The 22855-nt window shown below is 49.9% G+C and overlaps 1 protein-coding gene across 4 annotated transcripts in view; it reads right to left on the bottom strand.

Annotated features, from left to right (window-relative positions):
* Positions 1–8103, bottom strand: part of CYRIB (CYFIP related Rac1 interactor B) — a 134832-nt gene extending 126729 nt beyond the window's left edge. Inside the window, exon 1 of one of the 4 annotated variants that reach the window (XM_031439627.2) lies at positions 7820–8103. The gene's annotated coding sequence lies outside the window, so the exon portion shown is untranslated. The remainder of the gene's footprint in view (positions 1–7819) is intronic. The other 3 variants (XM_064476847.1, XM_064476845.1, XM_064476848.1) reach the window with 3 other exon arrangements.
* Between the last annotated feature and the right edge of the window lie 14752 nt (positions 8104–22855).

Raw genomic sequence — 22855 nt, 5'->3', positions numbered from 1 at the left:
TGCGTGGGCTGTGGACTGAAAATGGCTAAAAAGGATGGGACAAGGTGAGCTTCAACATCCTTTCCATCTCACACCACCTGCCCCACCCCAGCACACCCAGAGTTAGAAACAGACAGTCCACAGGCAAAAGATGATGCTATGTGTGGGTCCCTCTGATGCAGGGACCACTGCATCAGCATCACTTGAGAGCGCTTGTTGAAAACATGGATTCTTGACTCTCCTACCCAGGAAGCTTAAGCATGCCCAAGTTATGGTCAGACAAAAGAAACAGTGGGGAAGAGGGAACACATGCATAGACCATTCTGGCAAATTCACACATGAGGGGGATGCTACAAGCAGAGATATTCATCCTGTATCCACTTTATTGTCTCAAGTCTGCAATGCCCAATGCCCAAACACTGGGATCTTCCTTTCAAATTCAACCACCCGGCCCAAGGCATGAACTCACAGCACGTGTCCTTCCCCTACACCTTTCTCTTGCAGGGCTGCGAATGGGCAGAGTAACGCAGTAATGCATGTGCTACACATCCCAACACCAAATGAATGCATCAAGAGGTGTGTTACAGGGGGAGGGCAAAGCCCAAGTGGTAAAATGCATGCTTAGCAGGCATGAGGTCCTGCGTTCAAACCCTAGTACCTCCTCTAAGACTAAATAAATAAGTAAACCTAATTAACTCCCTCCACACACACACACACAGAGGTGCATAAATAGCATGAATCCGTTTCACACTGAATTTACCAAAAACCTCACCACCCAAATTAGCCCAAGGAATCAACTTGCAAGAGTAACTGATACATTCTGAACTTCCTTGGCTGACAAGTTCACGGTAGGTGGCTCTTGGCCGGGATGGCTGCGGAGATGCCCATCACAACGAGATGCTCGCTTAGAAAAACCACCCCTGTCTTCCAGCAACATCCAGCAGCAACAGTCTCTGCTCTCTGCCAGACAGCTCCCTTCAGAGATTTTGCAAGTTACGTTCGAGGTACAGTCAAAAGAGGTAGTAAAAACAGCAGGTGCGCCTTGAAGCTGGCATAGCCCTTTGAACTCCAGCTCTGCTTCTCGTCAGCCTCTAAGTGTTCTCCGTTTCCTCGTCTGTAAGATGGGGGTAACATCCCCTGCCTCACAGTTACTGTGAAGCTAAGGAACAACCTGCAAAGTACACACTGTCCATGCTCAATAAGGGAAAGCTGCTGTTATCATAAGGGAAATAAAAAAAAAAATCACAAAAACCCATAACATGACCTTTATGGGAGCTTTGTCACCAGGGAGGCCTTTGCCTAGGCCATAGATGCTACACAAAGCGTCAGATACGCTGCCTCTCTCCCCACCTCCTGCTCCCCCACCCCTCCAGTCCACCCCGATGCTCTGTCCTCTGGACCCCTGCCGGTGATGAAGGCCTGTTTGTGTTCTGAATGACCATGAAGCATCCCTGGGCTCTCACTGCAGCCTGTTTGATCTGAAGGCACCCCCTGGCTGGTCTCTGGTGCCTCCAGAGCTCAGGGCAGTACATAAACCCAGAGTTCAGGGGAGCAGAGCAGACATTTCAGGATGTTACTGCCCAGGTTTCACTTCCTCACTGTCTTCTGCATTCTCCTTCAACTCTGGTTTTGAGCAAAGCTGGGGCCGGGCTGGCGCACAGACTGGCTTAGTAAGGCCTCCCATGGTCGACATGCTCCTCTCCCCAAGTCCCAGACCCTGAGGCTAAGTGGACAGGGGACTCGAATTATTGAGCATCTGGGAGATACCAGGCCCTAAGCCAGGCACATTCAGCTGGCTTCTGACTTAAGAGCTACAGTGAGGTGCAAAACCAGGCACTGGGATGCGGGGAAAGGCAGGTAGTTTGCAGAAGACTCCACGCTAGGGAGTCACATGTGAGCCAAGATGTACGTGGCCCCAAGATCCATGGCTCTCCCCCTGTCACTGTCCCCTTTCAAAGAAGAACTCCAGAGAGGCCAACCACAGTGCTCGGTTTTGCAAAAAGGCATCGCAGCAGTTTAGAACCATCTTACAGAAACACTCGCCCTCTCTTCAAATCCATATCCCATGTCACTGCCAGAAGGACAGAATCCTGGCCTGGAAGCAGCACGGGACAAGTCAGTTTCCACCCAGCTGTGACTATGTCCTTAGGGGAGGGCATACCTTTTGGAGTGTTTCTGCACGGCACTTGCTAGCAGCTCGTAGGCACGTTACCTCACGTAGCCCTCCAAATAACTCGGAGAGGCAAATTATCCAAGTCCAGCTTCATCCAAGACCACAAGGCATCACGATTTGCCCAAGGTCACACAGCTGCTGAGGGCCAGGGCCAGGGTGCCCTCAGCTCCACCATCCAAGAGTGTTTGCCGAGTGGACGCTGGGGTTAAATTCCAACAAGCTCCAAGTGGCCAGACAGAGCCGGTAGCAGGAGACTGCACTAAGTAAATGAGTCAAGGATGGAGCGTTTCTTCCTCCTGCTGCCCAAGCTTCTTCCCATCCTTAACTCCTCTGCACCCCCTGTCCTTCCCCTCCTTATCAGAGGATGCTGGCTGGAGGCGGGGAGAGGAGGCACTGGTCTCTGATGGGGTGCATGGTTTCAAAGCCATCACTTTTCCCATGTTGGGCCTTTTTTTCCACTGTGGGTTTTAAGGGCTTGGTCCCCTGCCAAAGGAAGGTCAAGGGCAGAGGTACCTTTTGAGCTGGGGAAGGACATGTAGCCCCCAGGATCCCCTTGGCCTCGGAGCCTTTCCCTAAGCCAGCACCAAGGTGTTCACAGGCAGATGCAGTGTGAAAAGCCAGCTTGGGAGCCCAAAGACCTGGGTTCCGGTCCTGACTTTCCTCTTGGACAGGATGCTTCCCCTCTGGATACCAGTTCCCTCGTCTACTCAATTAAGAGCACAGGACGCCTAAAACCTGAAATTCTGAGTGTGAGGTTCCTGCTCAGCCCTTCCAAACCCCATCACATGGGAAGGCCTGGCCCGCTCACCCTGCTCCCTCCTGTCCCCCCACCTCCTACCCCCAGGCCCTGCGAGGCTATGGAGCACCTCCCGGTGGGTAAAGAAGGGCTCTTCTCCACCACCCTTTGACGTTCCCACCATCTTCTCTTCTCATCGTGTGACTTCCTCCACTCACTAAGCCATCAGCTGCCAGGAGCCCTCAGGCTCATGTTCCGATTTGTATCCTCAGTGTCAGTTGGGGTCCCAAATGAATGGGGGGGTGGGGACCTCTAAGCTCTCTCCACTCAAACTGTGGTCCACAGCCCAGAGCATCACAGGGCAAAGTGTCAGGAACCTGTCTAGAAGCCTGTCAATGACTGTCATGAGTGGGATCCGAAATGTGCAGCCCCCAGCGTGATTCCTGGCGTGTGTTACCCACCAGCCCTGAGTTTCCAGGAGGCCTGGGCAGCTTCCAGATGTTGAGGCGCTTCACCCTGCGTTCTGTGGATGTGGCTACCCTCATGCTCCGCACCCACCAGCCCCCATAAATGGATGAGTGCACAACTGCCAACACCTGACAGCAGAGACAGACAGACTGGCAGCCCACCTACCCACCACGGGCCCTGCATCCATGCTCAGAAAACGTTCTTCCCTTACTTTCTACTGTTGACATTCACTGAACTTAGAAAGAAAAGGAACCCTTCCAAGACATGCTTTCAGTTTTTTAATAAACCCTGCAATTCCTCTAATGGTTGCAGATTATCTTAAATATTTATAAAACTCATTCTCAGCATCACTTCTTTAAACAAATCTCCTCGTCGACTTCGATTATTTATGTATTTATGAACACGATGTCTCCTTCTCTGGGAGCAGATGGCAGCTAGTAAGTCTTTGGAAAGGAGGGAAAAAAAAAATCTATGGGACAGAACGTAAACTCAGTGACTCCCCAGTTCACTCTCCTTGACAAGCTCTGGTGCAAGGACCTCTCGGTTCAGTGGAAGCACCATAATGTGGTCGGTCAGCAGGTGGGTTGGGAAAGCATGGAAGCTTGAACTTGAATTTAGGAAGAAGCTACCAGCCAAGGGCTTGATCCCTAGTGGGAACTGGAGCCCAGCTAATGGAGGGACAGGACAATGGGACTACAGCCGGGATGCAGAGAGCCCAGGGGTGGCGGGAAAGTAATTGATACTTATTGACCACCTACTATGCGCCATGCATTGTGCCGAGAGGCTTCCCATATCAACTCTGAGTTGATCTTCACAACAACCTTTCCAAGTGGTGGTAACTTTTCCTCACTGGAAAGATGACAAAAGCACAGAGAGAGAGAGGAAGTCTCTTGTCCGAGGTCACAGAGCCAGTAAGCAGCAGAGCCAGGCTGGAAACCCAGACAGTCTGCCCCACAAACCCATACCCAGCCACCTCTAAAGCAGAAAAGGATGAGAGGGGGAAATACAATTGCCGTCAACCTTATCCATCCCTGGCTACAAAGTTATTACCTTCCTTTTAACCTGGTGAGGCCAATCACCCCTTTTAAGAGCATCAAAGATATAACTCCCAAAGTTCTACCGATGCAACAGGAACTTTGTCCATCTGAGAATCTAGGAGGGTCAATTCTTGTGTGAAATCTGGAAGGAGTGGATGTGAAGGTTATGAGAAGATATGACATGAATGTCACAGGCATATAAAAAGAGGACTTTATGACCAAGAGGAAAAAAGACCTTTTACCCTCAGAAATGGATGAAAAACAGGATCATGATGATTCTTCCTTTATCAGGACTTTATCAAGTGTCCCAGACAGGAAAGGAGCAGAAGAATAAAATTGGCCCTTCCCTGTCCCCCTTCCTCAATTCACTTCTCTCAAGAAGCTCCAATTCAAGTCAAAAAAGAGAGCTGGGTCTGGCCCTTGAGATGCTTATGCTCTCATTGAGGACACATTGAACATTACTGCTGCTGCTGCTAACAACAATCACTGAGGATGAGGGCTGTTTACTGGGGGGCTGTGCTAAGAGCTTCACTGACACTGCAATGAGCAATACACCCCCCCACCATAGATCGTCCCATTTTATAAATGAGAACACTGAGGCTCCAAGAGGTAAAGAAGAAACTTGGTGACCAGCACACAGCAGTAAGGGCAAGTGAGGTGTGACTACAGATCCCGTCCTCGTGTCCAGGAGCCCAGTGAACTGGATGGGAGGGGGCAGGGATGATTTTGCCATTTACAGACGAGGAAAAGGAAGTTCCAAGAAGGTTGTGACCTCTCTAAGGCTCTCAGGCCAGCATCTCATTAAGTGTACCAATTTAAAATCTGATTTTTCACTGACACCACACTGTTTCCACAATGCTCCCTCACTGGAAGATGGTTTCGCTGGAGATGGCCAAGTCCCAGACCGCGAAGCCACAGGACGGTGGTCTGTTCAATCAAGGGAACAGCGGTGGTGCAGAGCGTGAGGCCACAACCTCCTGGCACCCGCGTCCCTCAGGAGTCCCTCCTGCCATGGGCTCTTGGTTCTGAGGTAAGAGCTGCTGGGGACTGGGATTCCACAAGAGAGAATCAAGACACACTTGCAGGAACCAGCGGAGAATAATATCAAGGTCACCTACGGGCCAGTGCACCGACCTTGAGGTGGAGACAGACTGTACCTCCATAAAGAGCAAAGGGGAAATCCTCACACTTTTGTTCATTCTGTCAAAAAAAAATGTGCTGCGTATCCAGCATATGCCAGACAGCTTGCCAGGTGCCAGGGGAAACACAAAGGCCATTCAGAAGGGAGCACGGTCTGCAGGAAAGAGGGAGAGAGCTTTGCAGATGGAAGACTCAAGAGAGAACCTTGAATTGGCTGCTTAATCGGCGAGGGTCTCGGGCCAAGTCCTGCACTTTCTCTAAGTGGTAAGATGAAAATAAAATCTCTACTTCATAGGTAACTACGCCCACTCTACATCTTAAAAATGAATCTGCACCTGCTTAACCACAGCTGGCCCCGCACAGAGGTGCCTGCTGTTGCTTCTTAAAATAACAGTAGCCCTCAGGCTCATCCCGTGTCCTCCAGAAGTGGGAACACACACACACACACACACACACACACACACACACACACACAGCTAAGGATCCTAAGAAAGGGACACAGAAGCCTTTGGGAGCTAAGAAAGGAAAGGAAGGGATGGCTATCAGAGAACACAAAATTTCCTGAGAATCTCCCAACGTGAAATGCAAAAACACATACTGGGCCTTTATCTGAAGGCCACATCCTAGCACCCTGGTGCATGAACCCACCCTAGCCTTCCTCATCACACAGGCTCCCCCTGCCCCGTGCCTGAAATCCAGTAAGGATCCAGATAATGCAAATTACAACGTGCCTCCCCAGGAAGAAAACTCAGGGCCAGCAGACCACTTCTGCCTGCCCCACCAGGGAGAAAGCCCACCTTTCCCCCAGCTTCCTCCACGTTTACAGGAACCCCCAGGCCTGGGAAGTCAGCCCAGCTGTCAGCCCTGGCAGCCCGCCCCAGCCAGTCATCTGGTGGTGGCAATCAAAACGAGGATTCCTTTTCATTTCTACCAAATGCAATCTTCCAAGAATAGGGGAGGCTCAAAGTCAGAGTTTAAGCTCCTTTTCATAAGGAGTCAATATTTTCACAAGATAATCCTCCTCGGGAAGGGGGTGGATTACATGTATCCCAGGTGGCCAAATGGGGCTCTCCAAGGATTGGGAAATGGATGTTACAGGGCAGGGAAGCCAAAATGTGGAACCACACCCACCCACTCCCTTCTCAAAAGTCACCATCCACCTATTCATTTCACAAATATCTATGGAGAGCCTCCCATGTGCCCCAGTTCCCCCTTCTAGACTGTGGGGAGGCAAAAATTAAAGATGACTAACAATGACACTTTCCCCATTGCACCCTCTCCAGGCTAGTAAATCCACGCTCACTTTCTCCAGGCCCAACTCAAAGCAGCGCATTTTACAGACGGGCACCTAAGACTCAGAGAGGGCAAGCAACTTGCCCAAGGTCACACAGCTAGTAAGTGGCAAAGTCAGGAATTAAACATAGGTGCATACTCCACATGACACTACCCTGCGGTGCCTCCTTCCCGCTCAACTCCTCCCCCACCGGCTCCATTTCTGCGGCGGAGTGAGGATCAAAACCGCCCCCCTCCACAACCCCGGGGCTCCAGTAAGGGAAGCCCTCGGTTCCTCTTTCCTCCCACCGCCAATACAGGACACACAGGTTCGAGACCCATGGTATGTGTCCACAGCCCCAGGAAAGCCCTGCAGGCTGCAAGGGCACCCACCCGTTAACACTGAACTTCCATTAAAAAAAAAAAAATGATGAAAAGATAAAGGGCAAAGAGGAAGTGCTTTTTAAACACAGGCGGGTGGTTACCCTAGGAGGAAGTCTTGAAGCCAATGGAGACTTTTTTTCACCCCCTCCAGTTCCTCAATTCTGAGACTGGTTTTCCAAGCCTCCAATGGAAGTTAGCTGGAGGGGTGCACGGAGCCCGGGGTCAGACCCTGCGCCCTAACCTGGCGCGCAGGAGGGGTCCGCGGGGGAGTAGCTACCCCGGGCACCCGCTCCCTCCCGGCGCGGGGCGCTGCTGCGCGCTCCCCGCAGCTGGGTGGACCCGGGCGGCTGCCCCGCGGCGTGCGCCCCTCGCGTCCTCCCGCCCCAGCCCACCCGAGGCGCCTCCTCGGGGCGCCCCTCGCGCGGGGGGGCCTCCACTCCTGCGGCGCCCCCTCTCCAACCGCTGGGCGCCCGGCCCCGCGTGGCCTGGATTGCACCCCACCTCTCCCCGCACCCACCACGCGCGCGCCCCGCACCCCACGCCCTCCCCGGGTGCAGATCGGCTCCCAGGGCGCGCGCGGGCGAGCCTGGCGGCCGCGGCGGCGACGCCAGCGGAGCCCGGGGCACGTACCTGGCGGCCCAGGGGAGTGGCAAGGGGAGCGCGGCCGCGGGCGCTGGAGCGCAGGAGCCTCGGAGCCTCGGAGCCTCGGGTGCCGCCGCCGCCGCCGCCGTTTCCGGGTTGGCCGGTCTCACGTCACCGCCACAGGTTTGCGAGCGGCCCCCGCCGCGGCGGCAGCAGCAGCAGCAGCAGCAGCAGCCCCGGCGAGTGCCAGGCGAGAAATAACTATAAAAGGAAGAGACGCATCGAGGAGGAAGAGGAAACGCTGTTTACCTTCGAGAAGCCGAGCCGCCGGCACTCGCACAAAAGGAGAACGCCCGCCGACGCCGCCTCCCCCCGCGCCCCGTCCCCGCCGCATCGCGGGGCCCGGCGTCAGCGCGCGCGGCGCCCCGGGACCGCCCCGCGCCGGCCCCCACCCCAAAACCCCGCGGCGGGGGCGGGGGAGCCGGCGTCCGGGCGCGGACCCCCGGGCCCTCCCGCGGCGGACCGTCGTGGCTGGGGCGGGGGTGACCTTGGGCAAGTCGCGGCAGGCGGGCGAGCTGCCGCGAGGGGTGCCCTGGGGGGCCCGGCGCCCTCCCGGCGGCGTAGAGGAGAAAACTCCAGCTCTGGAAGGCGCGAGGCTGGCCCAAGGTCGCACACAGCCCATCGGACAGGGCACCTGAGTGTCCCCGACCTTCAGGCCAGCCCGGTTCCTGGCCCTCGGTCTGCTGCCTCCTCACCTGTACGTTGGGAAGGATGCTGATCCTGCCCGGCCCACCTGGCAGCAGGAGCAGGGAGAGCTTGTGCATTCAAATCATTCATCCAGCCTTCAACAGAGACTCCTGCAGGCCTACTAAGTGCCAGGGCTGTTCTAGGCCCTGGGGACACAGCTGGGAACCCAGACAAAATACCTGCCTGGAGGGCATGGGGAGGACAGGCAGTGAATGAATATCTGATGTGTCTGGTTGTGCTCAAGTGCTAGGAGGAAAAAAGCAAAGTCGGGGGAGAGAGAGTGGGGGTGTGTGTGCTGTCATAGGAGGCTCTCCAAGGACTTCTGGAACAGAAATTCCCAGACACAAATCTCACTGTAATTCTAGTTTCAAGCGTTATGAGACTCCATCTTTCCCCTTGTCTATAATGGCAAAGAATGTACTTCTCTACCCGTAACAGGACATGCCTAGGAAACTGAGAATTCCTCTTCTCTCTGCCTTGCTCCCCCAGCCCTCAAACCCATCCTCTCATTGTATTGAAATTCAGCCAAATTTCTTAGGCATACAGACAAGAAAGTATCTTTCCGCTGACTTCTAGCAGGGCATGAAGAGTTACCCTCAAAAGCTTCCATTGTCTTTCCACCCTCCACCTCCAGCTCTCCTGTTTGTATTGGTGGGGAGGGGCTGTGACCAAACGACACTGAGTGCTGACTTACCTGATTATAACCCACTTGTTTCTTCAGCAAGCCCCTTCTGAAGCCCTTCTGTTGCCCAGGCCCTGTGCTAGGACCTGGGGGCATACAGAGATGATAGGATTACAACAGGATCTCCCAGAGGTTCCTGGTTCTGGGGGGGAGATGGGGTGTCATGTGATTCTGGATCTGCAAGAAAGCGGCACAGATGACAGGGTGTAGAGGGGAAAGGGTGTTTACTCAACTTGGAAGGGAAAGGAGCAAAGAAAGGATAGCAGGAGGATATCAGAAAACCCTTCCTAGAAGTTCTGAGCGGCATTAGATGCACCTGGAATCTTGCTTGAGCACCAGTGCACTCATCCCCAAAAGAGGGGAACGGATGCCTCCCCCCGCAGTGGTGAAGGATGGGGGGAGGAGGGGTAGACCAGCTGGGTCTTGAACCAGGAACAGGAAGAGGAGCAGGGTTTGGAATTAGAGCTGAGCTGAATTTCTTTCTTGGCCACTTACAAGAATACTTCTGAACATTTTTGAAATACTGACCACGTGCCAAATGTTGTGCCCATCTAATTTAATTCTCACAACAGCCCCATGAGGCAGGTTCATCATGCTCAGTGTTTTGCAAGATACTGGAGCTGGAAGAGAGATGGAATTTGTCCAAGAGCAGACTAATTAGATAGTGGTAGAGCTGGGCATGAACCCAGATTGTCTGGCTCAAAGCCCGGCACTCAGCCACTCTGGGCCTCAGTCTGCTCATCTGTGAAATGGGATTGACCATAACAACTTCATTAGGTTGTGGGGGGAGGGGAGAACAGGTTAAATGAAATAGCTCAGGTGTAGGACTTAGCTCATTAATAGGACACAGGAGAGAGGTATCACCATTGTTATCATCACAGTAATTGTTAACAGCATGGGGGTAGGAACTTTCTGGCCTGCTTAGGGACTGCAAATAGCTCAGTGTGACTAACATAGCGTGTAAAGTAGGGGGTGGTCGAGAAGCAGGGAAGAGTAAATGAGGACATGGATCACACTTCTGCACTCCACTGAATTCAGAAATGCCTGGGATGAGAGGTCCGATTCATATGCAGGTGTCTCTACTCACCGGATACAGGGAGGCTGAGAGGATGATTCTGGCCTCTGACTCTGGCTCATTCAATCAGGCCCTGACAGATCTGACAGATTCAAGCGAGTGGAAACCTAGGGATGGTGCCTGGGAAAGCCCTGGCAATTCTCCCTGGCCGTGACCTGCTCTGTTTCCCTGGGGAATCAACCCTGACCAGGGCAAGGGGAAGCCCACGTCTCAGCCTGCTTGGGCTGCTGTAACACAACGCCACAGCCTGGATGGCTTGCTTAGACAGCAACATTTCCTTCTTACGGTTCTAGAGGCTGGGGATTCCAAGATCAAGGCGCTGGCAGGTCTCGTATCTGGTGAGGGCCCACTTCCTGGTTCATAGACGGCCTTCTCCCCTGTGTCCTCACATGACAGAGGAGGGGAGGGAGCTCTCTGGGGTCTCTTTTATAAGGACACTAATCCCAGTTACGAAGGCCCTGCCCTCATGACCCACTCCTCTCCCAAAGACCCCGCCTCCCAATACCATCACATGAGAGGTTAGGTTTCCACATAGAAATTTGGGAGGGACACAAACCTTCAGTCCATAACACCCAGTACCCTGAAAAGAGCACTGATTTGGGGGTCAGGAAGGCCTGCCTGCCATTTCCAGCTGTGCAGCCCCCCGGGCAAGTCCTTTCACTTCTGACTCCTTTAATGTCCGTGTCTGCAAAATGGGAATAATACCATTATTTTCTGTTGTTGAGAAGGCTACAGGAGATACGGGTTTTGAATGTTTTCTACACTGTAACCAGCACATGTGTTTTAGAATCCTGTCCTCCCGTAGCACGTGCAGTCCACTCATCTTTCAGGCAAAGTAGCTGTTCTCTCCATCATAGAAGCAAAGGCCCCTCAAAAATGTGTTTCCCTGCTGAGCGTCTGCTTTTTCCCAAGAGTGAATGCTACTATGTGTAGATGGTAACAAATGGTAGAACTGGAGAGACACAGGGGCTGGGTTTTTGTCCTGCTGGTTCATACTTTGCAATTAAGCAGATTCCACTTTCCACTGGGGTCAAGCAAACTCATTGACATTCTACTTACCCAGTTGTCATGGTCTCTACACCTCTGGCCATTCAGAACCAACAGACTGAAGGGAGGAGACTCCAAGCGCAAGCCCTCTTAGGGGCTGCTGTCCTGGGAGGGCAGGAGGGCCGCATGGAAGGGGCTTGCGGGTGGCTCGGATGGCCCCTTCAGGTTGGAAAATCCCGCCCAGGGAGGTGGAGAGGGAGCTGGGACAGACTTCAGGCTGGGACAGGAAGCCTAACCCGGGCATGCAGTACTGGGCCTTCAGAAGCTAGTGAGTGGTGGTTCCGAGGGCCAGGAGGAGGACAGAATGGGGGGCAACTGCTCAATAGATAACAAGGTTTCCTTTTGGGGTGATGAAAATATTCTGGAACAAATCCAGGTGGTGGTTGGTTGCACAACATAGTGAATGTACTAAATGCCACTGAGTTGTTCACTTTTAAAATGGTTAACTATATATTGTACGTCAACTATATGTCAGTGAGAAAACAAAAATAAAACAGTAAACTATAGGTTATGAGAATTTCACCTGAATTTTAAAGAGGGTGGGGAACCTGGTGAGGGGAGGAGGGGAGCTAGTGAATGGGACCTTCAGCATATTTTCAGTATTTCAGCATCGCCACAGCAGAGCTGCACACATGAACCAAAACGTCAGAATCGGGGCAACGGGCACTGTAACTTCTTGTGAGGAGCCAGTTTGGATGAGGGATCCCTCAACAATTGGAAAGGAATTAGTGTGGAATAATGGAGTTTGGGTATTAATATTTTTATTATTATTTTACCTTAATTCGTGTTTCTGAGAAAAAAAGATGATGGTGGAAAAGTTCAGGGTTGAGTTAGACCCAAATTCGAATCCTGACTTTAGTTCTCATCAGCTGCAGGAACTTGGGGAAAGTATTCAGCCCCTCGGTGCCTCCTGTACCCTCGTCACATAAAATGGGGTGACGATGACATCTACGCCGTGGCGTTGTTGTGGGGACAGAGTTGGGGGAGCCCAGGTAGGATTTCACCTGGAAGATTCTTAGTAAACGTTGTGGCTCTTTCTATGTGGTATACAGAGTCTTCCAGAGCCTGGGGCCCTGGGGAAAAGGAACCAAAGAAGTTCGCGGAGGAACTTCAGAAAGCACACCTGGACTCTAGAGTCTTGGACCTGCACAAACTAAAGCACGACGGCAAGAGGGATTTCACACGTGCCCGGCTCATAGCACCCGGCAGGCGGCAGCGATGTGATCCAAGCAGAAGCAGCCCCCTCCGCCCCTCTCCGCCCCTCCTGGGAATCGCTGGACTTGCATGGCTTGTCACACTGGTCTGTTGGAAAGTGACAATTACTACTCAGTGCAAGAGAGCAAAGCGAAAATACTGCATTCTCCCCGGCATCACGTCCTGGGGATGGGGGAAGGGGGAGCTAGCCCTGCACATTCTCCTAAGAGTCTAAATCCTGGAAAAAAGCTGCGAGAGATTTGTTTTAGAGACAGTGCTGTTAAGCAGTTACTTGCTGGGGAATTGCTGTGTAAATGGGTCAACTTTCGTTGTGCAGAAAAACTCAATTATGTGGAGGTGGCGATATTGTATCAGTGACATGTTCTGTGAGAAATCAAATGTCTCCCCTCTGATCACACTGAAATAAAGCCACTTCCTAAATTTAACGTGAGTCATTTCTCTGAGCATAAAGCGTCTCTACCCTGGGCCACAAGTATAGGTGTGTGTACAAACATGCACACACACACCCCCCCCACCCATACACACACGGGGCAAGAGGGTGTTTATATGAGTTTTTTTAATTATAAAAGTAATACATGTTCATTATAGAAAAATCAAAAGAGAAAAGTCTAAGAAAGAAAGCAAACTCACCCATCATGCCCTTTCCAGGGTCAACAGTTGCTTTCTTAACATTTTGATGTATTGTCTCGCAGTCTTTTAAAAATACGTTTTAAGACAGTAGCAATCGCATTATAAGCACAGTGTTGTATCCTGCCTCTTTATTCACACACGTGAGGATGTCCATGGCACACAGGCTTAAACAATAGGCTGGGGGCCACGGACAGCCTGAAACCCACACGGGAGGGAAGGGAAGGAGAGTGTGAGAGAGAAAGTTTCCCCTTCAGTGTTGTTTCCTCCAGGGCAGACACTAGGTCTGATTCAGCATTGCAATCCCAGCCCTTAGAACGGTACCCGAAACTTGGCGGGGACTGAAAAAAGATGTACTGATGGGTGAATGGGGGAGAGAGAGGGATGCCTTACCTGACAGGTCCAGCCACTGACACCTGCCCACGTGAGCAACAGGGAGCAGTGGGGATGTGCTGGAGGGGGTACCCCTCCTAGGCATTCCCATGCCCATCTGTATAAAGCCCTGTACTTGTCAGACAACAGGCGTCTGTCCGCAGCGTGCAGCCCCGCAGAGCAGTGTCCTCAAAGTGTGGCCCTTGCATCAACCACACCAGCATCACCTGGGAACTGATAAGAACCACAACATCTCTGCCCCATCCCAGAGCTACCGACTCAGAAGCCTGGAGGCAGCGCCCAGCATCCTAGAGCCTAACGAGCCGCCCAGGTGATTCCTGGGTAGCTAAGGTCTGAGAGCCGTGGGCTCCCAGCAGCGGTTCTCCGCCCTGGTGTGTATTAGAATCGCCTGGGGAATTTGTTCACCCGCCAATAACCGAGGCTCTGCCCAGGATTCTGATTTCATTGATCTTGGGTGGGGCTCAGACTTCCAAATGTTCTCAGGTGCTTTTAATGTGCAGCCAGGGCTGAGGAGACCGATGGGGACAGCAGAGAGGCTGCAGGTGGCTGTTGTTTTCCTTCCCAGATTCCTGCACCTTCCCACCCAGTGTGTCACCACCATTGCTGAAACGCAGTGCTGTTATCAACCACACTCACTTTTTTATTATGAAATATTTTGTGCATACAGAGCAGTGTAGGGATTAATATGACAAGCACTGTGTACTAAGGGGGTTATAGCTCAGTGGTAGAACACATGCTTACCATAAATGAGGTCCTGGATTCAGTCCCCAGTACCGCCATTAAAAACAAACAAACAAACAATATATATATATATATATACCTAATTACCCACCCAAAACAAAACAAATACCATGTATCCACCATTAGCTCTGTCATATTTTATCATTTGGCCATTGTTATGGGCTGGATTGGTTCCCCCCTAAATTCACCTGTTGAAGTCCTAACCCCCAGCGTTTCAGAATGTGACTGTACGTGGAGACTGGGCCTTTAAAGAGATAATGAAGTTAAAATGAGGCCATTAGGGTGGGCCCTAACCCGCAATGACTGGCGTACTTCTAAGGAGAGGAAATTAGGACACAGACACTTAGAGGGAAGGCAGCCATCTACAAGCCAGGGAAAGAGACCTCAGGGGACACCAACCCTGTCCACACCTTGATTTTGGACGCCAAGCTTCCAGAACTGTGAGGAAATAAGTTTCTGTTGTTGAAGCCACTAGTCTGTGGCGCTTTGTTACGTCAGCTCCGGAAAACGGATACAAGCCAAAACCTAACAGACTGAATTGGGGTTCGCTGTGTCCTCTTCTCCCCGTCGTGCTCTGGGGGTAGCTGATGTCTCACTTCAGTCTTTACTTTTCTCACCAAGAGCCAGAACGGCGCTAGGGAACATGGATTCTGGAGCCAGAACAGCTGGGTGGGAACACTGGTTCTGCCACCTCCTCGCTGTGTGACTTTGACCCATAATTACCCTCTCTGGGCCGAAGGGGCCTCATCTGCAAGCTGGGAACGTGAATCAGATCACCGCAGCATGTTGTTCGGAGGTTAAATGAACTGCTGTTTACAAAACACCAAGGAGAGTCTGGCCCAGGACGCACATACCAGGGCTTATTAAATACATCTGCACTTTTACTACATAAACAGAGGCCCACACCTATAAAATACATGTGAAATTGTTCACATGCTTTCAACTTACATAAATGGTCTCCTTGGAGACCAAGCCGAGATGCCCACAGCCGGCCTTCCAACGTGGGCACTGGGACCGGAGCCAGCCACAGGGACAGGGCCTGGGCGCAGGAGAAGCTGGGCACTTGGAGTTAATCCAGAGAGAGTCCCAGGATTATGGGCCTTAGGTGTGTGGCTGCCTGGAGACCAGCGGCTCCGGTGAGCTGGATGCGCCCAGGCTGAGTGTCAACAGGTAGTATCCATGGAGCGTTTACTATGTGATGCGCCTGGCTTAGTGCTTGACGTATAGGATCTCATTCAGCAGTAGGTGCCGTTGTCATCTTCACCTTTCAAATGAAGAATCTGAGGCCCAGGAGTCTAAATGACTCGCCCAAGGCCATGTAGTAAGCAAATGGTTGCCTGCATCCATTCTCTTGAACATAATTCAAGACATCTTCCTTGAAGTCATTATTTTTTGTTTTTGTGTATTGGACAGAGTGCCTGGAACCGTTGGGGCTAGACAAGTGAGCTGAATGTGTGAATAGGAGTGAATGAACTGAGACAAGTGCTCCAGGACCACTGGTACAGACTGACTCTAGCATCACCCCTCAAGCTGTACTTAAAAAAAGAAAAAAAGAAGGACCAAGGTATGGAAGCAAGCTAAGTGTCCATCAACAGATGAATGGATAGAGAAGACGTGGTGTATAAATACAATGGACTATTACTCAGCCATAAAAAAGAAGGACATTTTGCCATTTGCAGCAACATAGATGGACTTGGAGGGCATTAGGCTGAGTGAAATAAGTCAGAGAGAGAAAGAGAAATACTGTATAATATAGCTTATTCATGGAATCTAAAAAATACAACAAACTAGTGAATAAAAAAAAAAGGCAGACTCATATATAGAGAACAAACTAGTGGTCACCAGTGGGGAGAGGGAAGGGGGAGGGGCAATATAAGGGTAAGGGAAAAAAGGGTTATCATGGGATTATATAAAATCATGTGTGTGAAACTTTTGAAACTTGTAAAGCACTATAGAATTTTTTCTCTTTTTTAATTAAAATTTTTTTTGTTTTTGTAGGGGTGGTAATTAGGTTTATTTATGTATTTTTTAATTAGTTTTTTTTTTAGTGAAGGTGCTGGGGATTGAACCCAGGACCCTGTGCATGTGAAGTACGCACTCTGTCACTGACCTATACCCTCCTCCAAGCACTACAGAATTTAAAGAATCATTCATGCAGTAAATAAATAAAATGGGGTAAAAAGGAAGGAATTCTCAAAACAAGTTTATCTAGTCATTTATCTCTTTTTCTTGAAGCTGACTGAGCCTGAAGGAATGTACACGTGTACACACGTGCACACACACACACATAAACACACAGTTAATTGAGGGCTCTAGTTGGAAGCATTGTGGCTATTGAGAATCTGATTTGATTCGCTTTAATGGCAAAAGTTTTAGAGACAGGAGTTGGCACTCCCCAAATTCTCTAAGCCTCAGTTTACTCATCAGGAAAATGGGGGTGATCAGCTCACAGGGCCGCGGTGAGGTTTCAAGGCAGTGATACAGCTCAGCTGCTTAGTGCTGCCTGGAGCCCATCCTGGACCAGGGATGTTTGTGGTTGCTGCTCTTCTTCCATTATTACTACTTGGAGGGAAAAGTGCACTGGTAAAAGTCACTCAGCTGTCACACTCATGCAAAAGGAAAGGCCCCCTAAGCGTTCTGAGAAAGATGATTTATAGCAATAGTTGTGGTTACATAAACAAATGAAGTCCGGGAGGTGACAAATGATACAGGTAATCCTCGAAAGGTTAATGCCACGTGTATTTGTACCCTTTACATTTGTCTTTGACACATGCACATTTTTGCAATAAACTGCAATTGCTTTGCGTGCCCAGTTATGAGTATAAATGGATTAAGTGACCATCCAGTGATTCCTTGAGTATCAACTTTGTTGGATGATAAAAGAGGGGGCCTATAAAAGTAGCTAATAAGCAGACCTTATAATCCCCGGGGCTTAAAAGTTTACAGATGGATTTTACGCACACTCCCTTTCGCCCTCCAACCCCCGTTCCTCGAGGTGAGGCAGGTACTGTTACTACTGTCTGACGGAAAAGGAAATGCTGGCCAGAGAGTCAAAGTCATGTGCCCCATGTCCTCTGTTTACACCAGAAGCCGGACTTGAACCTGATCTCCAGCCCCGATGCCTGTGGTTTGCCCCATTACAAGAACCAACTCTAGAATTCAAAGGCACCCTTATGTACCTAGTATCCGAGTCGCTGGCTGACCCCATGATCATGATGGTAGGGTCACCCACAGGAAGAGGTTTTACCAGTGAAAATAGATAGGGTGGACTTCCAGCCAAGGTTGGATCAGAAGGACTGGGTTTATTCTCCAGACTTCACCGGAAAAAAAAAAAAAAAAAAGAAGAAGAAACACTGTTTCAGACACTTAATGGTAGGCAGCAGGAAGAATGGTGACTCCTGAGAAGATAAAAAAGGTCGTGCCCCCAGCCTCTGTGCCTCTCACTTGGGATTAGATTCTTTTTCTGTGTTTCGAAGCCCAGCCCACTGCTACCAGCTCCACGGTGTGCCTTGATTGTCCCTGCTGGAAGCAATCTCATTTCTGCCCTGAACCCCTCTGGCAATGCCTTTCTGGCAGCACCTACCGCTTTCTGTCTCCTACTATGGCTGTCTGGGGCCCCGATGGTCAGGAGACTGAATGCAGGAAGGTATCTCCATCATCTGCATCCCAGCTCCACACACTGTGGTCTTTCCAGAACAGTGTTCATGGAACATTTCTGGAAAGAGGAAGGAATGATTCTGTGCCTTTAATCCTTAAAAGGAAAAAAAAATGCCTTTAAAAGAAATAAATTCCTGTAATCATCATACTCTCCCTTGATATTTTTGTTTTACAGCTTAAAAAACTGCATCTTTGAACAGGCCACCTGATTGTGTGAGAAAGAACCGGTTTCTTCCTGCAGTAATTGTTGCTAACTGCTCGTGGCAAGAACAGGGGAAGAACAGGCATTACCATTAGAGAAATACAGCTCATAAAAGTCACATTCTTGGCACACCGGAGGTATTTCGGAAGGACAAGAAAGAGTAAAGTGATTCTTTCCAACAACTAACAGTTGGAAAAATGACACTGTTTTCACCTCAACTCCCTCTTCTTTCTGTGAAAGAGAATCATGAGCTGAAAACTTTTTTTTTTTTCTTGGATTAATGAAAGTTCATTTTAAACCTTGCTGAGGAAAACAGAGAAGGCTCTAAACTTCTCTGGGATTACCAAGTGACCCTAGTCACTGTGAGATTATCCTGTTTCATATTCGCCAGGAAACTTATTATTGGGCATTATTTTACTCTGCTTATTTAGTTTGTATCCTCCCACTGAATGGAAGCTTCTGGAAAATGGGGATCTTGTCCATCTCATTCCCTGTGCTATTCTGAGTACCTGAGCCCAGCTTGGCACCCAGCAGGTGCTCTGTGAGTCTATCTTGGAAGAACTTGGAAAACAGACCTTTCTCTGCCCCCGGGCTGTTTAAGTTTGCCCTCGAGCTTGAACAGCTGTGCTTTACGGGGCCTCCCGTGGACTTTCTCAGCGGCCTCTGGCCGCAACTGCCCAAGCAGGAGGGACCACAAGGGGCAAAAGTGAGTAAACCGACTGAGATGAGGCTGAGCAGGCAAGAACGAGGGCAGGGAGGGGCCAGCCTGACTGCAGCTTAGCCCAGGAAAGAAAAGCAGTTTGGTTTTCCATTTCTTTAAACTTGGGAAGGAGTGTCAGCTCCGTGATAGAAGGAGCATCTGTCTGTTCCTGGGGCTCTGCCCTCGGGGAAAGCCCTTTCCTGGCCCCTGGCACCCAACTCGGGCTTCCTTCCAGGGCCCCCTCTAGTCCTACCTGCTCCGCATGCGCGCTGGTGTCTTGACATTTGGCCATATTTGTATCAGATCTTCTCCTTCCTTCCTTTTCTTTGCGGAGGGGAAGTCCTGTGTCACCTTCTGTGGCCCTGGCTCTCCGGCCACTCCTCCCCACATAACCGCTACCCTGAGCTTGGGAGAACCACCCCCATGTCTCCATAAACAACATGCAGAATTTTGTAGATTTTTAAAACTTCATATAAATGGTTTTATTTTGGATGAACCCTTCTGCAACTTTCTTTTTTGCTCGACCGGATTTATTCATGTCGCCACATGTCTACTCCAGTGATTCACAGCGCACGTTACCACCGAGTGAAAACCACGGAGTCTTTCCATGTCTCCCACGCTCTCTTCCCTGCAGTCCCCCAGGAGAGTGTGGACCCATGAAGTCAGAGATCATTCCTCAGGCAGAAGAACAGAACACAGTACATACCTGAGAAACCGGCTAATTCTTTCTGAGAATTCACCAACATTGGGTAGTGATCCACGGTATAACCTTAACACAGTTCTCTTATTCATTCTTTTGTGGATGACATCTGCCTTATTCCAATATTTTGCTCTTCCCAATAGTACTTTTGCAGGAATTTTCTTTTCCATGTCTCCTTGTGCACATGTAGGAAAGAGTCTTTGCACCAGGCGGGGAGTGGCCGGGTAATCGGTAGACATGCGTCGCTTCAAATTTCTTAAATACTACCACCCACTTTCCAAAGTGGTTAAGCCAAGATTTGTCACCAGCAGTTTATTATCTACGTGATATATAATCTATAAATTACATATGTGAAAAAATACAGAGTATAGTTCTGACCTCAGAACTGTGGCACTCGAATCCTTCCAGACTTCTCCCAGGTATGAACCAGGTATGTAAGGGAGATCTTTCTCTTGACACGTGAAGAATTTCCACTTTCTTCTTTTTGACAGCTGTTAGCGCTCCATTGTCAGGATACACCGCACCTTCGTAAATCCATCCCGTTGGTGGTTGTTAGATTATGCCCTGAAGCATCATATATTGAGCATGTTTGCATGTTCTATAGTTCCGTTTTTTTATGGCTGCATATTATTTTATTGGGTGGATGCACCTTAATTTACCAGTCATGTGTATTTTTAAAATAACAGAATTTTTTCTTAGGAAAAATTCTCAAGAGCTAAAATTTTGGTCAATGTACTAATTTTTTGTGCCACTTTTTTTTTTTTTTTTAATGGAGGTGCTGGGGATTAAACCCAGAACCTTGGGCATGCTAAGCAAACGCTCTACCACTGAGCTAGTTCCCTCCTCCTACTCTTATGTGTTACCAAAAGGATTGTTATAGTTTAGACTGCCCCCCTCCTGGAAGTCGCTTTATTTAAGGATTGAAGGCATTTGTTTTGCTGACTCGATGCTGAGCGCCAGCTCCCCCCAGCCTAGACCTGCTGACTCAGAGCCTTGGAGACAGGGGTGTGGGGTTTGCATCTTCAACACTCAAGTTTGAGACCCGCAGGTTATGTCGAGGGAAAGAGAGACACACGCAGAGATTGAACAGAGACAATGGGCTGCTTGGCAGCGGGAAGGGGAGCATTGGGTACTTGCATTGGGATTGGCTCCCTGAGGACCTCCTGGCCCCACGGGCATCCTGGGCACAGGGAGCTGGGTGCATTCAAGCCACAAGAATCTGACCTGGCAGGGAGGGTTCTCGGAGCAGAGGTGATGCCTTATCATGATACGAGGACTCCCCAGCCTGACTCATGTCAGGGAGTGACTTTACTGTTAAGGCCCGGAGGGGCAGAGATGAGGAACACCCGGAGTTTCATTTTTGTTCTTAAACTCACATCTCAATCTTTGGCAGTGCCTCCCTGACCCCTGAGCACACCTGTCTGTTAAAGAAGTCCAGCTTCAGAACCACCAGAACTGCTCCCCGGGATCTAAGATCCTGCCCCTCTTCCCGGGCCCCTCGCAGTCTGACTTCTGCAGCAAGCAGGCTGAGGGCATCGTCAGCGAGGTGGGACTCGGAGCAGACCAGGCCCCAGGCTTGGGGTGCAGACGCCCAGCTGGGCTCCGCTCTGGGGGGTGGGGTGGTGGATGCTGTGATGTTGCGGGAGAGACTGAGAAACCCCTTCTGGGGCCCAAAGGCTACTTCCTCTTGAAAGGACAGCAAACAGACACTTTCTTTTGGTTTCTATTGTTGGTAAAGTTTTTATTTGCCCAAGAAGCCAAGAAACACTTGTTTGTCTCTGATTGAATAATAATAAAAGCAAAAGCGGTGACATTTAGCTTCTCGTCCTCCCCACCACACTAAGAGGTGGCAGGTTCAAGCTTCCTCTACTAAAAGCAGCTCCGAACAATTAAGAAGACTGGCGGTGCAGGGTTGGGGGGCTGTGCCGAGTACTTTAGCATAAACAGCAGGGTGAAGGAGGGGATGATCATTCACGGAGCCTCTAACTGATACCAGACCAGATACAGGTCTTACATGGTATTTAAAAAAAAATTTATCAAAGCAGAATGGGCACATAGTTAAAAATTATACAAGGCCTATTCTAAAATGTTCCAAGCTGTCTGTTGTCTGTCCATCTTTCGAGGGCAGCAGTAGTATCCACATCTCATGGATGAGAAATCTTAGGTTCAGAGGGGTCAGCTAGCTTGCCCACGTTCACTCAGCTACGAGGGGGACACGCCATGTCAAACCCAGTGCCACGGAATCCCGTGCCCACATCTGTGCTCCCAGAGGCCCCAGAAACGCTCAGTGTAGCCTGAACAGCAGTGTTACTGGAGAAAAACCCAAGGTCATGTCACATATTTAGGTGACTTGCCTGGGTTTTGAAGGCTGTGGTTCCATCTTCTTGAGGACAAGATGCATATTCAAAAGAGTGGAAGGAAAAGACAACACACAGAACGAGGGAACATTTTTGCAAGCACAGGTCTGCTAGGAGACTTGTATCTAGAATATATAAAGAACTCCTACTACTCAATAACAAAAAGACACCTGATGCAATCTTAAAGTGGGCAAGGGTCCTATTTCTCCAGAGAAGATATACAAATGGCCAGCCAGCACACAAAGGGATGGTCAACATCATTTGTCATCAGGAAAATGCAAATCAAAACCACAGTGAGATACTGCTCCACACCCACGTGGATGTCTGTAATGAAAAAGACAGATAATAACAAGGGTTGTTAAGGATGTGGAGAAGTTGGAACCCTCATATGCTGCTGGTGGGAATACAAAATGGTGCAGCTGCTTTGAAAAACAGGCTGGCAATTCCTCAGGTGGTTGCACACAGTTACCCTACAACTCAGCAATTCAACCCCTAGGTATATGTATAAGAGAAATGAAAACATATATCCACACAAAAACTTATCCACAATCTTAGCAGAACTATTCATAACAGTCAAAATAGTAGAAACAACCCAAACACTCATCAATGAATAAACAAAAGGAAGGCTAGTGATACAGTGGAATATTACTAGGCAATAAAAAAGAAACGAAATACTGATATATGCTACAACATGGATAAACCTTGAAAACATACTGAATAAAAGAAGCCAGTCCCAGGGGGCCCATACATTATATGCTTTCACTGATACGAAATTTCCAAAAGAGACAAATCTCTACAGGGACAGGAAGTAAGTTAGTGGCTGCCAGGGGTTGGAGGAAAACGGGAGTGACTGCTAATGGGTTTAGGATTTCTTTTTTGGGTGATGAAAATGTTCTAAAATTGATTGTGGTGATGGTTGTGCAGTTCTGTGAATATACTAA

This window comes from Camelus dromedarius, chromosome 20, assembly GCF_036321535.1.
Source record: "Camelus dromedarius isolate mCamDro1 chromosome 20, mCamDro1.pat, whole genome shotgun sequence".
NCBI classification, from domain to species: domain Eukaryota; kingdom Metazoa; phylum Chordata; class Mammalia; order Artiodactyla; family Camelidae; genus Camelus; species Camelus dromedarius.
Note: the sequence above shows the minus strand (reverse complement) of the source record. Positions and strands in the feature narration are given on the sequence as shown.